This window comes from Ursus maritimus, unplaced genomic scaffold (genome assembly GCF_017311325.1).
Source record: "Ursus maritimus isolate PB19 unplaced genomic scaffold, ASM1731132v1 scaffold_1, whole genome shotgun sequence".
Lineage (NCBI taxonomy): Eukaryota > Metazoa > Chordata > Mammalia > Carnivora > Ursidae > Ursus > Ursus maritimus.
In genome coordinates, this window is record NW_024423343.1 from 26,839,067 (window position 1) to 26,854,173 (window position 15,107).

Consider the following 15,107-nt stretch of genomic DNA (forward strand, 5'->3'; position numbering starts at 1 on the left):
ATATTTCTCTCCTTTATGGGGTGAAATTCAGGCCTCATGAATGCTATGCTGCACGAATACCAAGGAAGTTTCTTTCTTGTCAGCCTTGTCTACATCATCTGTCGCCAGTTCATGGGAACCAGCAAGAGTTTTAAATTAGGCTGGAATGTGCTAATTAATACTTGTAGAATATCTAATATCCTATAGTTGAGATTGAGATCCACTTATACAATTTTCCAGGAAACTCAGAATTAGAATAAATGCATGAGAATTATCAGAATGTGGATATTCCACTGCAGTTTACCTAAACATAATGAGAATTATTTCAGCTTGCTTAGAAAACGAATATATGTTTTGATGGAGCTGGTCTCTGGATGAAATGTTGTAAAAAAAGAGCAGGATGACTAGTTAACTGCAGATGGATGCATTAACCTTCAATTATGATGGTAAAGATAGCCAACCACATTTACCACTTATATCCAAAGGACCTTTTGGTTTTATATTTTAAGTTATTTTAGAGTAATTTACGGAAGTAAGAATAGAGCACAACCAACTTCCCTGGAAATTGTGATAAGAATTAATTATAGCATCCAAAGTTTTATTCTGCATCAACTTGTTTTAACAAGATGATTTCAATGTAATTAATGCTTTTCAATTGGGATATATCCATCTCACAAATATTTATTTCAGATTTTAAATGAATCTCTAATATGTTCCTAGTTTACGTTCTCCTCAAATTCTCCTTGTATCATCAAAATTCAACAGCTTTGAAATTGTTGACGCCTCATAATTTTGTTGAACAGATGATAACCATTTCTTCTCCATACTTTTAAAATATTTTCATTTTCAGATTTAGAAACCCTAGTTAGAATGGTTAATCTACTAATTGTTTTTCAATTTCTCCACCTTCAGTTTCCTTCCAGTCACCTTTGTATACATGCCTGCCCTCTGGTCATCTACAAACACTATCAAATAAAGTTTGGAGGACAAACATGAAAATAAGAGAATATGGTCACACATTCTTTAAGCAAATTGGGAGGCCTGAGTTTTTGTTACAAAACATTGTGTGAAGAAATACTAACCATAAGAGGATAATACAATATTTTCCTTTTGTGCCTAGAAATCTTTCACTCATCCATCAATTCTTGACTTTGAAAAAAGTTTTGGTGCAAAAGTTGTCCTGTCCATCAGGCAGAAATGTCCCAGTTCTGATATACCTATCATGCTCAGTTATGGCTGGGAACAGCCTGGGGAAAGTGTGCCCTTGGCGTGACACCACAGTGGCTCTATAGGCATGGCTGCTGGATGCTGTCAGTCAGCTCTGTTTTCTGCAGATTGCTCTCAAGGGGAGATCAGGGTGGCCCAACTTCATGGCCCCCATGGAGAGGGAAACAGGATATAATTACGTTTCTTTCTTTCGTTCTTTTTTTTCATGCCTGAGCATTTTTTACTGAATGCCACATACTGTTTATGGAAAATTGCAGAGATAAATTGAGACTATGGATGTTATTTTCCTACAAACAAGATTTCCTTTTGTTTCTGGACACCAAGAATAAGGATAGGGTCAAACCGATCTAACCCAATCAGCAATTGAAGGGAGTTGAACATTAACTTCAGTCTCGAGGGCTGGTCTACTTGAGTTTCTCCCTTACTCTTAGTGCACAGTTTCTGGGGAGTCCCTAGTGAAAGCCTAACATCTTTCTCATGGCACCTCCTACTTAGAAATTTGGAACGTCCTATTTTTCCCAGCAGCTCCATAAGGCTGCTAAAAGTCCTGTTCATACTCTCGGTCTCTCAGTTGCTAATTTCATAGCATTAAATTCCTCCAGAAGAAAAGCAACGCCAAATACAACTTTGCCCTCTGGGTTTTCTTTCACTGCAGGGATTCTAGGCCCTCGGGTTTCCCGGACTTCAAAGATTTCTTTTCAGGTTTTCTCCTAGATGTTCTAATTGTCCTTGATTGAAAAAAAAAATGGTCTTAAACAAGCTAATGAACTATTGCTGGAATGATATGTTATTTTATTATTGTATTAAATCTGCTAGTCTTTTGTGTTGGAATGTATATATGTATTTATACACATATTATGATACATATTTAAATAAACCAAGCATATATATATACACACATATATATGTATATATTATGCATACACTCTATGCTTATATAGAGAGAGTATATATACCAAGCATATATATTGTATATATATTCTATACTTGTATATGTTGAATATATATACTAAATATATATACTTGGCTTATAACATGTTATATACACTTGATTTATATATACTTGAATCCATTTTGTGGTTTCTGGGTCAGATTTTGCTATTAAGTATAGTCATTTTGTATACTTATCCTGCCTTTAAAAATGAGTTTAAACTATATCTTGAAATCAGAACATTTAAAAATCTATAATAATAATTAGAGGGTAGGTAAACTTCCCACAAGTTTTTCAATAACTTGTAACAAATTTTTCTGTTTCTGTAACATTTTCTTGATCTTTCTCAAAGACCAGTTGTATCTGTTGTTGCTTTTGCATTATTTGCTCTCCATAACTAGTGTTTTTTTACTTTCATATCTTTGTCCTCTACTCCGATGTATGTTTAAGCGTATGTTCTCTGCCAGTATTTAAATTTCTATACTACACTTTCTGCATATTTTTTTTCCTTTTGCAATCCAGGTAAATTCAATGATGACTTAAAAGCTCTGTTTCATTTCATTTCATTCACCTGTTTTGTTCGTCTTCTATCTCATTTGCCTTTGCTTCTCCCACATTCTATTGCTTGTGGTTCCATCCAGGTCCCTTCTATGTCATTTCTGCCCTTACTTAAGGCTTACTATTCTCTTTATTTTTCCCCACATCTGAAATATTGTGTTGTCTTCCAAAGATGCTAAAAAACTCTGTGATCTATCTTCTGATTTTATGGTTTCCTTTTTCAAGGATATTCAATGCTCAATTTCTTCCCTTTTCCTGGTGTATTTTCTCTTGGACCCCCCCCCCTTTTTTTCTTCATTTTATTCATTCTCCATCATGATAATATTGTCTGATCCTGGTGTTGACAAAAAGATAAGGTAAATAAGTATCATTTTGATCTATCGATCAATTGATTGCACTGCCTTGGTCTCGAATAGCATTTTTTAGGTGTAAAAGCATGTAGCTGGCTACTCAGAGCTCCCAGGAAAATTCTCCATTTCAGCAACTACTCTGCTTAATTTCTCCCAACATCATATTTTAATTCTTTGGCTCTCTGCTTTCAAACTCTCATTCTCAGCTATATTCATACCCTTTCTATCTCTTCAGCAATATTGTAACACTGGTGTATTTAAATCACCTCAATACTATTTCTTGATTTTGGGGGGCACATAGAAATCACAAAATTCATCACTGTTCTTCTTGACTGGATCTTAGAGCTAATTTGAATTCTGAGTACAGAACAGGTCAGTCCTTCTTGGTTCTAAATTGGTTCACCCATCTGTATCAGTTAGATTTTTTTCCTTTTTATCCCCCTGAAGATTTGCCCTTTATATAATTCTTGTTCTCAGAATAAATTCTAGAAAGTAAATTGTCAGGCAACTGCACTTGAATCTGGCAAATAACCTACTCAGCAGAATTCAAAGGAAAAGTAATTTATTTTACTGGGTGATTCATATGGCAATTTATTATTCTAACATTAATCATATTTGAGTCTTATATTGTAATAAACATTTAGGTTTACAGAACAGTGGCAGTGACAGCATGGAGGACACTATCTGCTATACCACAAACCCCATTTCTTGTATTACTAACCTCCTATATTTGTGTGGTACATTGGGCACAATTAATAACGTAGTATTAGTACATTATTATTAACTAAAACCCATATCTTATTCAGATTTCCTTAGTTTATATCTGTCCTCTTTCTTTTCTTTTTTTTAATTTTAAATTTATTTTTAAGTAATCTCTACACCCAATGTGGGGCTTGAACTTACAACACTGAGATCAAGAGTCGAACACTCCAACAACTGAGCCAGCCAGGCACCCCTTATGTGTTCTCTTTCTAGTCCAAGATGCCATCCAGGACACCATGTGACAGTAGGTCTTCATATCTCCACCTCTTCCTCCTGGCTATGATAGTTTCTCAGACTTATTCGGTTTTTTCGACCTTAACAGGTTTGAGAAATAACGGTCAGGTATTTTGTAAAATGTCCTTTAGTTGGGGATTGTTGATGGTTTTCTTGTGATTGAATTGGGTTTATAGGTGTTTGCAAGGAAAACCATAGCGATACCATTTTATCAAGCTGCATACAATTAACATGTCTTATCATTGTTCATGTTGATCTCGATCTTGTGGTTGAGGTAGTGTTTGTCAGGATTCTCCGCTATAATGTTACTCTTTCTTTGTTTCTCCCTTTCCACGCGGTACTTTTTTGTGTGCAAGTCATAGGTACATCTACCCTTAGGGAGTTAGGAGTTATGCTCCCCCTCTTTTGAGGGTGGAATACTTAAATTATTTGGAATACGTCTGTTTAGGAGATTTGTCTCTTCTCCTCAATTTATTTATTCAATCATTTGTTTATACCAGTAAGGACCCATGGATATTTATTTTATACTTTGGGTTATAATCCAATATTATTTCATTTATTTTGTTAGTCAAATAATCCTAACTTTGGCCATTGGAGGTTCTTTCAGTTGGCACCTGAGTTCCTTTGGCATACCACCAGTCTTGTGCATTTCTCTTTTCCTTTTTATTCTCAAAGTACCTTCTTTTTTCAGGCTAGACGATACTCCAGGTTCATCTTACATATACTTTACCCTTCCCTGGAATCACTGATTTCCACAAGGAGCATTGATTCACTTAATTGGGAAATGCCATCAGAAACCAAGATCTGGGTGCTAGATTGTTCATTGTCACTGGGGTGTTGTTGCTTGGCCTTTCAGCTGACAAAGCGTGGGTTCTCAATCCTCTGAGGAGCTTCCCAGGTGTAATCTGAAACCAGAGACAAAAGAAGCCGGCCACTCCAGGGTGGTAAGTGGCAGTTTTAATCAGCAAAGGGAACTTACATATGAGGCTTGTCTTGGATGCCAGCAAGATGAATGGATCCCCATACCTACCTTCCAAACCGTAGAAGTTTATAAAGAGGCCCTAACTGGGTTCAGTCATTTATACCATGAAGGTGTTTTCAACACCATGTCGCCATCTCAAGGCTATGTCCTTGGAGCAGCCTCTGGAGTAGGAAGTCAAGAGGAACCCACATTCCAAGGATGGGGGAGGGAATAAGGAGCCTCCAAGTATCTGGGTCTAACTCACAGGTCATTGGAGGGTCACATCTTTTATGACATTTCCCAACAGAAAGGACATATATACATTTTTGTACTAACCTCTGTACAAATACATAGCTCTAAATATTTCTAGATATACATCCATCTCTATCTGCATTATGCTGAATATGAGTTCATACTGATATTCCCAACTCTAAGCCTTCCTCCTTGCTTCTTCCTATGACCTCCCACTCGAACAGTGAGAAACCTAGTACCCACCAACCTCCATCTATTTACTTCATTGTTCAACTAGTTCAAGCACATATGTGATGCATTATCAGAATTATTAACCTGTACTCCATGTGAGACAACTTTTCCAACTAAAGTGTTAAAGTACCTTTCACTTTGAGTCTTATAAACTCTACTCATTTCCAGAGTTGAGTAGGTCAGCACCTTTCTCCATCACTTTCTTTAGTAAAACTGTTTCATACATTCATACATTTTTAATACAGTTAGATTCTTCTGTCATAGTCTGCATTCAATAGTGGGGTTCCCCCAACCTCCTAAACATTTAAAAAATTTGCATATATTAAGGTTTACTCTTCGTGTTGTAAAGTTCTGTTTCTGTGGGGTTTGACGTATGCACAGGGTCTAGCAGAATAGTTTCACTACCTTAAGCAATTCCTGTGTTTCACCTACCCCACCCTCCTGTCTCCCCTAAAGCCCCCCAAACCACATATTTATTTACCATCTCTACAGTTTTGCCTTTCCCAGAATGTCATATAAATTGAATCAGACAGTGCATAGCTTTTTCAAACTGGCGTTTTTCACTTAGACATATGCATTTATGGTGGAGAAATTAGAACCCTTGTTTGCTGTTGATAGGAATGTAACATGCACAACTACTGTGGAAAACAGTTTGGAGGTAACTCAAGAAAGGACAAACAGAACTACTGAATGATCTAGCAGTTTCACTTCCAGATATAGATCCAAAAGCATTCAATTCAGAACCTAGAAGATATAGCTGCACCCCCGTGTTCACTGCAGCATTATTCACAATAGCCAAAATATGGGAACAATCTAAATAACCATTGACAGATAAAAGGAAAAAGAAGATTGAGCTTTGAACAACACAGGTTTGAACTGTGGAGGTCCACTTATATGTGGATTTTTCTTAAATAAATACAGTACAACACTGTAAATGTATTTTTCCTTACAATTGTCTTAATAAATTTTCCTTTCTCCAGCTTACTTTATTGTGCAAATACAGTCTACAATACATATAATACAAAATATGTGTTAATCAACTGTTATGTTATCAGTAGGGTTTCCGGTCAATAGTAAGCTATTATTAGTTGTTAAGTTTTGAGGGAGGCAGAAGTTATAGACAGATTTTCAACTGCATGGGAGTTGGTGCCCCTAACCCTCACATTGTTCAAGGGTCATTATTATGCCTTTAAAAAGAAAGAAATCCTGGCATATTAGCAACATCTTGGAGGACATTATGCTAAATGAAATAAGCCAGTCAGATGGAAAAACACGGATTCCACTTGGTGAGGTATCTGAAATAGACTCATAGAAGCAGAGAGTAGAACGGTGGGGCTGGGAGCTGGGGTGGGGGAGGGGAGATAAAGAGTTGTTCTTTGATAGGTCTAAAGTTTTAGTTATGCAAGACCAATAAGTTTTAGAGAACTGCTATACAACAGAGTCCCTACAGTTAACAATATTATTTTATACACTTAAAATTGAAAGTGGATAATCTCATGTTACATGTCTTTACCATAATTAAAAAAAAATGTTCGATCATGTCTTTGCAATCTGGGTGGCTTGCAAGCCCATTCCTTTTATTACTCAGTGCTACTCCATTCTATACCACAACTGATTATCCACTCACCTATTTAAGGATATCTTGATTGCTTCCAAGTTTTGGCAATCATGAATAAAACTACCATAAACATTCACTGATGGGTTTTTGTGAGGATACAAGTGTTTCAAGCAGCTGGAGAAAGCCCCTAGGAGTGCAGTTGCTGGGTTGCATGGTACAATTGTGTTTAGGTTTATAACAGTTTTCCTGTCTGCTGAAGTGGTTGTATCGATTTGCATCCCCACCAGCAATTAATGATGAGGTCGCTCCATAACCTCACTATCAATTAGTTTTGTCAGATTTATTTTGTTTTTTAGCTATTCTGTTAGGTCTGTAGTGGTATATAATTATTTTTCTTATTTGCATTTCCCTATTGACAAATGATACTGAGCATCTCACAATGTTTATATGTCATGTGTATCATCTTCGATGAGGTGACTCTCTAGGTCTTTTGTTGATTTTTAATGAGGTGTCTTCTTGTTGTTGGGTTTTGAGGTTTTTTTGCATATTTTGGGCAATGTGTTTCTCAATCCATGCCTTGTCTTTCATTCCTTTAATAGTATCTTTTGCAGAACAGAAGCTTTTCGTTTTAATAAAATCCCATTATTTGATTTTTTTTTTCTTTCAGAGGTCATGCTTTGATGTTGTATATAAAAATACATCACCAAAAAAGAACAGGCATCACCAAACCCTAGGTCATGCAGATATTCTCCTGTTTCTTTCTAGAAGTTTAATAGTTTTGAATTTTTACATTTAGTCTCTTAATCCATTTTGAATTAATATTGGGATAAGATGTAAAGAGAGCATATAGGTTCATTTTTTTGTTTCAGCACTGTTTGTTAAAAAGCCTATCATTTCTACATTTAATTGCCTCTGTTAAAGCTTAGTTGACTGTATTTGTGTGGGTTGTTTGGGGGTCTCTATTCTATTTCCTTGATGTGTATCTATTCTTTTGCCAGTACGTATCTATTCTTTTGCCAATATCAATCAATTGATAGTGCATAATGTGAGTTTTCCATCTTTATTCTTTTTAGTATTGTGTTAGCTACTCTGGGTTCTGCCCTTCCATATAAATTTTGGAATCAAAGTACCTTACTAAGATGTTGACTGGCATCCATGTATCAGATTGGGAAGAACTGATATCTTAACAACATTGAGTCTTCCAGTCCATGGTCATGGAATATATCTCCATTTATTTAGATATTCTTTGATTACTTTCATCAGTTTTACATATTTTGGCATACAGAACATTTACGTATTTTGTTATATTACATATTTATTTTATTTTATTTTGTTATATTTATACTTAAGTGTTTTCTTTTTCTTGGTGCTATTGTAAATGACAATGTTTACTAAAATTTAAATGCCAACTGTTTATTGCTCGTATATAGGAAAACAATTGACCCTGTGTATGGACTTTGAATCCTCTTAGCTTGCTATACTTGCATATTTCCAGGAGAGTTTTAGTAGATTTTTTGGAGTTTTCTATATAGACAATTATGTCATTGCTATTAAAGGCAGTTTTATTTCTCCCCTTATGCCTTTTTTTTTTTCCTTTTCTTTTCTTATTGTACCAGCTAGGACTTCAAATTGTGATGTTGAATAAGAGTGATGAGAGAGGATATCCTGGCCTTGTTCTGATCATAGGGAGAAAGAATCCAGTCTCTCACCATTAAGTATTATTTTAGCTATCCATTCTTCGTGGATGTTTTTCTCAGGCTAAGGATGTTCCCTTTCCCCTACATTGCTGAGAAATACTTAGAAATAAATTAAAGAAGTGAAAGATCTATACAATGGAAACTACAAGACTTTGATGAAAGAAATTGAAGAACACACAAACATAGAAAGATATCCTGTGTTCATGGAATAGAAGAATGACTACTTTTAAATGTCCACACTACACAAAACTATCTATAGATTCAGTACAATCTCTACTAAAATTCCAATGACATTTTTCATATACATAGAAAAACAATCCTAAAATTTGATGGAACCACAAAAGACCTTGAATAGCCAAAGCAATCCTGCAAAAAAAGAACAAAACCAGAGACATCACACTTCCTGGTTTTAAACTATACCACAAAGTGATAGTAATTAAAACAGTATGGTGGTATTGGCATAAAGATAGACATATAGACCAATAGAACAGAAGAGAATCCAGAAACGACCCTCCACATATATTATCAACTAATATTTGATAAAGGAGCCATTGGTACTCAATGAAGAAAGGATAGTTTCTTTAACAAATGGTGTGGGAAAACTGGATAACCACATGCAGAAAAATAGAAATTGGATCCCTGTCTTACACTGGTCACTAATAAAAGTAAACATTAGGTGGAAAGGGGCTAAGAGAGAAGAAGGACTTAGTGAAACTGGTTGGGAGGCCACGTTATTAGGCTAATTGATGTGCTTGGTATTTTATTACTGCTAACTAGTTGTGAAAGAGGGAGATTAGTGGTTTTCTGATTAGAGAATTTTTGAGAAAAATTTAATACTTATGATTTATTAATCAGAAAAGATGTTCATCCCCATGTATTCAATAAGTTGCTCACAGATTGTGACTATGGATTGGCAGTCTTGTTAAAAACCAAGTCACTTCTAATGATGGGAACTTATGTCGCTAGGGTAAGAACTTCTGCGCTTTGGGGTGGCATTCATAGCTACGGCAACACTGGCAACAGAAAACGTGTGAAAGGTGATACTAGGAGACAGAAGGTTAATATGACAAAAAATGGGAAGTGATGCCTAGTAATACGTGTGTTTACACGTTTTTAGATAGTGATAAACACTCCAGAAATCAGAGGATAAATTAATAATTAAGACTAAGCATGTAAAGAGCTTGTTATATAGATTCAAATGCGTTTGAGGTATTGCTATGGGTCATGAATTTCTTTTGACCCTAAATGGATTTTTGTCACTTACTACTGAACTGCCAAATGTCATAAGCAGGTGGATTATGCTAATGAGTCACATTATGCACACTTGTGAACATGTGTTTGAAAGATATGTTAATTAACATGTTAATTTTGGGGTGAATTGGATTTCTAAGTGTGTGAGTAAAAGATAAAGTCTGGATGACTACCCTGGAATAAATTGACTGGTATTATCCCAGAAACCGATTTGGAAGAAAATAATCTGATTTAAAGAAGAGAATTTAAGTAATTTATCTTTTATAATTACTTCTCCCTTTACCTTTGTGTTTGAATGATGACCATTTTGTATCTCCCTAATTTCTTCAGTAGCCAAAGGCAAATTGAAAACTGTTTTTTATTTTTAGATGTTGGGGTAAATTCTCTTAGAAAAACAGACAAACTTGTTCTTATCAGATTAAATTTATCATATTTTGCCCTAAATTTGTCATAAGAAAGTGACATTCCTAGAAAAAATTAGAATTACAAAATTTAAACATAAGTAACTAAAGATTCGATTCAGAGATAAATGCATAATTTATTTAACTAATCAATAATTCATTTAAATTTAACCATTGTATAAGAATAATATACCATAGAAGTTAATCAGAGTTCAACCTTAGTTATCTTATTCTGGGGACAGTTGTAATTTGTTTGTATCTGTTGATAATTTTGTTACAGTCATGGCTGTTCAACTTCAATTTAAGAGAAAATATGAGATAAAAGCTTTGAGACAAAGGATCTATGAAATACAACAGTGTCTTTTTGTCAGTACTTTAGTTAAGAAAGTCTGGTTAAATGCCAACAAGGCTAGAAATGAAAGTACCCCTTAAAACAAAGTTGTTCGCCTTTATATCATTTACTAATTATATTTTTATTAACTCAGTGAAGAAAAATAGACGATCTGTACTTACAACACTTACTTGATGAGTTCTCAAGGAAAAAGGATGTCTTGCCTTTTAATTTGTGACTTTAAATTCTATTTTTGTGAAATTAAAAAAAAAAAATTTAGGGACCATCACCAAGATAGTGATATAGGAGGCTCCGGAATCTCTCTCCTCCTACAGATGCACCAAATATACAGCTACACACAGAGAGAAATCCAGAAACCAGTTGAGTGACTCCTACACTGAATCATCAAAACTGTTAGGAAAGGCTGAGACCCATGCCCACCGTAAACCCCATCCAAGGCACAGTGTCTTACAATCAGGAGGGAACCGCCAAGTTCCAGTTTCTCTTTGAGAGGAGGGTTTGGACCACACATATAGCACCCCAGCTTTTAAGGCTGCCCCCTGAGGAATGGCCCCCAAATCACCTAGCTGTGAGACGCATCGGGACTTTCCATAATGAGTCCCATAGAACTAGAGCAAATCTAGAAGCAGTTGTTCAATGGGCACGTGAGCCCTCCTTACAAATATCCCCCTGGACTCAGTGCAGAGAAAACAGGCAAAACTACCCATTTCCCAGTTTTTTTTCTGGAAGAGGTTTGACTGCACCCTCTACCAGCTACTGCCTGAGGGTCCAACTTCTAATCAGCCTGCGTTTTAGGTTAACTGGGATCCTCCTGAGAGCCTGAAAGAACCAATGGGCAGTTCTCCCCACTTCTCCCTCTTGCTCACTCCATGATAAAAGCAACTTTCCAGGATTCCCTGGGAAGAGCTCGTCTGCACATCTACACCCCAACTTTTACATTTGCCACCTGAGAAATGAGAAACAGGCCTCCAAATCACCTAGCTCTGATAGACAATGGGGCTCGTATTCACAAGTCCCACAGGACTTTACAGCAAACAAGAAGCAGGTTTTCAACGGGCACACAAGTACTCCGCCTGGCTATACACCAGGGCTCAGCACAGAGGAGCAGGCAAAAACACTCATCATCTCCCAGTTTCTCCCGGGAAGGGGTTTGACTGCATACTTTTCCAGCTGCTGCAGGAGGGACCAGCTTCTAACTAGCCCACATCTAGTTGCTGACTGGGATCCTTCTGGGAGTCTGAAAGAGCCAGGAGGCTCTTCCCCCTGTCTCCCCTGGCTTACTCCAACTGTAAAACCAAGTCTCCAGTTTCTCCCCGAAAGGAGCTTGTCCACATACCTAGCACCCCAGCTTCTGAGGCTGCCACCTGAGGAATGATGCCTCAAATTACCTAGCTCGGTTAGCCAATGGGGCTCAGCATTTACAAGTTCCACAGAACCATCTTGAACAAGAAAAAAGTCGGTTTCATATGGGCATGCAAGTACTTCCTGTAGATATCCACCCTGTGCCTCCTGCAGAGGGCGCAAGTGAAAACATCCATCCCCCAGTTGTTTCCTGGAAGGGATTTGACTACAGTCCTTCCAGCTGCTGCCTGGGATTCATCTTCTGGTCAGCTTGAGTGTGGGAGCTGGCTGGAATTCTCCAGGGAGCCTGACAGAGCTGGCGGGCTCTCAATCCCACCACGCTCGTTCCAACAGCAAAACCAAACCCCTAGCTTCTTCCTGGAAGCAGTCTCCCTACATCCAGCACTCCAAGTACTACAGCTGCCACTCCAGGGACTGGCTCCCAAATCGCCTAGTGTTCACCGGTGATGGGCTTGACATTCATGAGTTGCCTGGGACCACACAGAAAAAGGTGGTGCTAGCTGGGAGCACAATCACTCTGGGCAACTGTGCCCTCTGGCTCAGCACAACGTGAACAAGCAAAACCAACCAGCTCTTGGTTTGCCCCTCTTAGGGACACACTGCACACCTATTCTCTTGAGCTTTTCCACTGCCACGTGAAGGTTGGTCTCCCTCCCCCAAACCTCCTATGAATTTAACTTTAAAATAAATATATATTTTGATAATGATGTGATAAATATCTCTCAGAGAAATTTGAATTTGATTGGTGGGAAGCATTTGGGCATTTTTTCTTGGCTGGCCAAAGGCAACTTCCACTTCTCTATGGAGGAAATCCCCAGTTGTGGGGTTTGACCATGTGAAGGTGGGCTGAGTTGCTGTTTGTGCCCAGGATATATCTTTTCCCTCTTCTAGGCTTGTCTATTTACCACAAAGGCTGGATATTTGGGAACTATATTTTCCAGAACCCCTTTCCAGCAGAGTTCTGCCTATATTCTAACAATGCTGTGCTGCACAAAACTTAGAAAGCTGAAAGGAACCAGAAGCTCTTTCCCCTCGGGGAGCACAAGCAGGTCACCAGTGAGCTTCAGCAGATACTGTTTTTAGGCACATCATCTAAGAATTCCACCATGAATCTTACACCCGAATACTTGAGGCAGCTGCCATTCCTCACCTTGAGCTATTTGGTCTGTCTTCCGTATCTGAAGGACGAAAGGAAATGTAAAAGCTGGACAATTTCCCCACCTCCTCAGCTCATGCTCTCCAGTGGCTCCCTAAGCACCTAAATTCCCGTCCTAAATTCTGTCCTATCTGAAAGGCCGAGCTTCAGTCCTGTTTTGCTGACTATACACGGACTGCACAAGTGATTCCGCACTTTGCACTACGGCAGGATTGGCCAATCCTACTTACCCTTGTATCCTCTTGAAGAGGGAAATTGCCCAGAGCAGGCCCAGGCCGGGAGGCCCCAGAAGATGGAAAGTTACTAACAATAAGCTAGAGATAACCAGAAGCCCTCCTGGGAGCAAGAGACAACCAGCTGTTTCTGCTTCTGTGAACAGGCTTCCTGCCACAGGCTCCCTGCACTGCTGTCCCCACCTAAAGCAGCCCCCACTCCCCCAGTTTAAACCCACTTACCGGCAGTCAGCATAGCCCTTGGGGCCTGACTCCCTGCAGTCCCCTATAAAAGCCCTGTAATCCTGTTGCCCGGGGCCCAGGATTTGGAGCAGGAGCTCATCTGGGTCCATCGGCTGCGGCGAAAAATAAATCCGAGTTCTCCTACTTCCTCTGGGTGTCACTTGGTCTCTTGCTGGTCTGATTCTTATTTTTCCCCAACACTTATAGACAGGACTTAAGCATGGGAACTAGTCTTGTCTGATGCTCCTTCCTGGGAAGAGAAGATAAAGGAGAAGTATCCCACAGTTGGTGTGGTATCCCAGCTAGACAATTACTGATTTTTTTTTTTTTTCTAAATAGAAAGCATTGTTTTGCTGTTTCAACTTTTTATAACTACTTAAATTTTGATCATTTTTCCTGGTTTTCTACCCTACCATCAATTTTATATATTTCCAATAAACTTCCTTTTCCCCCCCCCTTAAGAAACCAGGAGGCAATTTCTTTTGCTTACAACTCAATTTTGTTGCAAAAGGAGACAGAAAAATCATGTCATCAGATCCATTGTTAATTATTATTATCCATGGTTAATTTCTTACAGCAAGCTTTAATTTGGAAATACCATGTTTAGGGGAATTGAAATAGAAGGATGGATAAGTTTCCTAAGTGATTTTTAGATTACATCAGATGAATATGGGCTTCAGAATTTGCTCTGCTTATATAAAAGATGGTCTCTGTTTCCAAGATATTAAGATCATAGTATCAGTGTTACTTTTTCTCCTAGAGAGATGGAAACTGCCAGTCTTTAGAATCTAGCCTGGGAATATTCTTGAAGCATAATTGGCAAACCTGTGTTGGATGACAATAGTAAAACTTGTGTGATTGATGTATTTTAAAGTAAGTTTCAAAGCACTGAAAGATAAAACATGAAATATGTCGCTTGAAAACTGTCTAATTCCAGCTTGACAATATTATTCAGTATATGTGCTTTTGGCTCTAAATTCAGAACCCATCTATTATTTAACAATAAAATAGTTATCAAAAATGTTTTTCAGAATTTCTGAATTACCCATATTTTTATTTCTATTATGAAAATATGCTATTTTTCCATGTTTCCTTAAAGAAAAGAAATCTAAACCATTCCTTTCCATGCTCGTTGTAAACTATGTAGTTGAAAAAATGTTACTTTTCCTTCAAGATTTGAAAAGTCTTTCTCAAATTGAATTCCCTATAATATAGTGCAGCTTTGAAGATTTTGTTCTGCTTCGTAGTAGGACGAAAGAATTCTCAATGAAGGCTGATTTGTATTACCCTATATCTTCCTTTAAGTTTCACTTATTTTTCTCATTTTTCTAATTCTCAAACTAACATTTTCTTTCTTTTTCCCTGAATTTCTTCTCTGGTTTTTAGCATT